The sequence below is a fragment of the Triticum dicoccoides genome, chromosome 2B (genome assembly GCF_002162155.2).
Source record: "Triticum dicoccoides isolate Atlit2015 ecotype Zavitan chromosome 2B, WEW_v2.0, whole genome shotgun sequence".
Classification (NCBI taxonomy): Eukaryota; Viridiplantae; Streptophyta; class Magnoliopsida; order Poales; family Poaceae; genus Triticum; species Triticum dicoccoides.
The window spans coordinates 347482375-347487083 of record NC_041383.1 but is presented as its reverse complement, the minus strand read 5'-3'; positions in this window follow the sequence as shown (position 1 = coordinate 347487083).

The following is a 4709-nucleotide window of genomic DNA, read 5'->3' as shown; positions in this document are numbered from 1 at the left end:
GCGCTGGGCTGGGCCGGCAGGTGGGCCGGGAGCAGGCGTCAGGTAAGTTTTTCCATTTTCTTTCTGTTTTCTGTTTTTTTAATACTTCTGCAACTTTGTTGAATTAAATAAAATACTTAGGCAACTCCTAAAATCACCAAACTACTCCTGGTCCATAGTTGGATTATTTCCAACATGAAACATTTTAGTTTGGAGATATTTGAGCATTTAAATATTTTATATAATTTTAAATGCCCAATTCAAATATTTATGATTTAATTCAAAAACCCTAAGATGGCCTAGGAAAATGTGCATCACTTTTGGTAGAGGTTCTGAACCAAGACAAAAATGATGGGCATTTTAGAAGGGCATTTCAGGTTCATTGAAAAAGTTTTTAGTAAACCCTAATTGGTTTCAGAGGGGACTGGGGGTTCTGCCATCCCCATTTCAGGTTTCTGATGAAAGAGTAAACATGATGCAACACTCTAATGCATGGCTAGCTAGGATGTGACAGGACACCACAAGATTGAACCCAAAACTAAGAACCTCTCCATTTGCAAGAAATACCAATCTAGTTGGCCAAACCAAACCGATAATTTGAAGAGAAATATAGAGAAGATTCAAATTATATTCATAGATAATTTGATCATAAATCGACAATTCATCAGATCTCGACAAACACACCGCAAAAGAAGATTACAGGATAGATCTCCAAGAACATCGAGGAGAACATGGTATTGATAATCAAAGAGAGAGAAGAAGCCATCTAGCTACTAGCTATGGACCTGTAGGTCTGAGGTAAACTACTCACGCTTCATTGGAAGGGCAATAGGGTTGATGTAGAAGCCCTTCGTGATCGAATCCCCCTTCGGCAGAGTACCGGAAAAGGCCTCCAGATGGGATCTCACGAGGTCATAGACCTGTGGTGGTGGAAAAGTATTTTCGTGGCCTCTGCTACTTCTTGAGCTTGTGTTGGTTTTCCCTTGAACAGGAAAGGGTGATGCAGCAAAGTAGAGATAAGTATTTCCCTCAGTTTGAGAACCAAGGTATGAATCCAGTAGGAGAAGAATGCACAAATCACCAATACCTGCACAAACAATCAAACACTTGCACCCAACGCGATAAAGGGGTTGTCAATCCCTTCACAGTCACTTGCAAAAGTGAGATCTGATAGAGATAGATAAATAGAACTAAACAAAAAATAAAATATTCATAGATATCACTAGAGGCTTCTCCAATGAAGGCAAATAATATGTTGGGTGAACAAATTACTGTCGAGCAATTGATAGAAAAGTGCAAATTTATGACGATATCCAAGGCAATGATTATGCAATATAGGCATCATGTCCGTGTCAAGTAGACCGACTCCTGCCTGCATCTACTACTATTAGTTCACACATCGACCGACTCCTGCCTGCATCTAGAGTATTAAATTCATAAAGAATAGAGTAATGCATTAAGTAAGATGACATGATGTAGAGGAATAAACTCAAGCAATATGATGAAAACCCCATCTTTTTTATCCTCGATGGCAACAATGTAATACGTGTCTCACTACCCCTACTTTTTCACTGGATGAAATCACGCAAGATTGAACCCAAACCTAAGCACACTAGTAGGAAAAACCCTAGCAGTAGCGCGTGTTTAATGCCTATTAGTAGCACGGGGAACCGCGCTACTAGTAAGGCGCTACAGCTAAAGATTGGCAGTAGCGTGGGTTGGACCATGCTACTGCTATATCGACTTAGTAGTAGCGCTTTCTACAATGAGCGCTACTGGTAATTAGTAGTAGCGCTTCTCCGAGCACGCGCTACTACTACTATTCTGTATTTCTTTTTTATTTCATGTTGTATTCATACACCTTTATACAAGTTTTCATACCTCGGCAATTTAGAGATTGTTTTTTCATGATAATGAGTTATTACACCACTGTGAGAAAGAACTGTGGACTAGTTTCAAGTGGATGGACATCCACTTGAAACTAATCCGTGGTTCTTTCACCCAATGATATAATAAATATCATCATCATCATTATCATCATCATATCATTAACAACTTATCATCATAACACATCATTGTCATATAACACCTCCTCATGATCATCGTTTTCATCAATGAGACATCACATACAAGTTGGTCAGTAGTCGTAATCACAACTACTCTTGATCATCAACTCTCATAAACATATTGTACCTCATAGGACCTACTACATTCTCTTAGGACATACTATATTATCTTAGGTAAAATAGCATAAAACAAGATAGCCCCTGACTCTTCATTATGGAGAATGGAGATTATCCTGTCTCCAATTCTTTCCTTTCGCACAATGTTGCTTCCAAGAACCTCCTTACGACTGTCCATATATATTTTCCATTCTTTGATTATCATGTGTTCACCGGTTTTAGAAATCCGGTATAGACAGGTGAGATTCGTAGGACAACCTGGCTATATGTTCAAAACATCAAGGCAACCATTCTGATACATCAAATGAGGCACACAATCCATCGGGATTTTCTGTTGAAAAACATAGTAATAACTTCATAGTTAGCAATGTAGTTCAGTTTTAGAAGTATGCAAACGATGCACGGATGTCGTAATAGTAAAAAATCTTACCAGGGCATCTCCATGGAAGTTACCGTGGTTCAACACGTGCACTAGTGGCACGTATTGACCATAATGTGGAGGAGTTTGATAAAAGGCATTGTAATTCTCAATTTCAGTACAATATGAGACCAGATGATTTTTCTCCTGATAAGTTAACTCAGAGCCATTAGTGTAGTAGGTTCTGTCTACCATCTTCCGCACATTCTTTGAAGAATGAAAATAAGCTATCAATGGAAATAAGTTGTCAACTATTTTGAAATAAACAATATAAATTACTTAATAACTATGTTTGAGAAACTCACATTGCGGTAGAATTGGAAGCATATCAACAAGGACCCAAATGTCCAAATTCTCTTGGTTGATGTCAGGATCACCAAGATCCATGGTGACAAACATACCCTCTTGAAAATCATACATCTTGCAAAGTGCTTCCCAACCCGGGCAACCAAAATGGGATACGCTCTCAGAATTGTATAGATTTACCTCAAAATCCATACCATGATGGGTCCTTAGGTTAATTTTCTTTGTTTCATTCTTCTCATGATCTTCAAAACCCATCCTCTCCAAGACATAGCGTCTTGCATGGCATGGGATAAGCTAGTCTTGTAAAAGACAAAAATTACACATTGAAGTAGTAGAAGTCGAGCTTAATTACGAAAAAACACTTTGCGTCATAGCTTACGTATCACAATCGAAGGCCTCCTCGAACTTAATGTCGAAGCGCCGACCTTCGTCCAGGTGAGACCTGTCGCAGAAACCCCGGTTGTCGCCGCACCAGGAGCACTCCCCGGGACCTTCTTCATCCGATGACATTTCCTATGTTCATAATTCAAAGATTAAACTTGTACAATTAAATATATGTACTACAAAAACTAGATTAGATTATTATTATTCATCACGGGTTGACTATCGGTCTGTCGAGTCTTTTCTTGAAAACTCTCAGCTCATGTGTTGTATATATTCGACCGTCCGTTATGGTAGCTCCTCCTTTCGTTCCCAAGTGCATTACACCAAATTTTCTAGCACACGGGAACGAAGGAGAAGCTACCCCCATGATAACGGTCGGGATTCTTTGTCCTCTCATATATGGTGGAGACTCTCCCTCACTGATTCCTCTCTGACAATTGCGACCGTCGGTGATGGTCGTTACTCCTCCTTCCCCTAGTGCATAACAAAGGTCTAACACCCGGAGAAGAAGGAGAAACGACCCCCACGACAACAGTAGGGATTCTTCAGCCTCGACAGACTTAAAGTCAACCCGAAATATCGTTTAATTATCTTTCTAGAAAATTCAGGCCACACGATATTTCCTACATATTCTAGCACAAGTCATGCCAAAATTCACGGAAAATTCCAGCATGACCATTGCTAAAACAGGACATATCGAGCGCCTAAAATTTGCCGAAATGGAAATTAATCAACACTCTGACAAAACATAGGCCACTCGGAGGTGGAACCTGCAAACATGACCGGCCACTTGGGCAACCACATATCCTATTTAAGCAACACAAGATATACATGTTTTTATCTACATCATATCTTATAGGACTCATATAGACATGGAGATTTGGCTGGTCTCACCTCGAGGTCGGAGGGGGTCGGTGACGGGGACGACGGCGGGGATGATGCAGGGGCTCCTTGATTTCTGCAAAAACAAAAAACCTAGTTATCACTAATACACCCCGAATAGTATCCTACATATAACATCACTAATACAACTAAAACCCTAGCAAACGACGGGTATCGACGACGAGGATGCGGGATAGGCATCGTCGACGTCGATGCGGGAATAATTGCTTAAACTAAAAAAATAACAACAAATGTGACATGTTCAACTAGTTATATTAATTCAACTAGTTCTTACTAAAAATAATCTTACTATAAATAAAAATAAACTAATTCTTTCTAAAAATAAACTAGTGCAACTAGTTATATTAATTTTCTTACTAAGAATACATTAGTTCTATTAATTCAACTAGTTCTTACTAAAATAAACTAATTCAACTAGTTTTATTAATTTACTTACTAATTATTTTGAACACTTACTAAAAATAGTAAAAAAAAACTACATTATACAATAGTAAAAAACTACAGTAAAAAACATAAAAAAAGAAGAGATGGAGGGA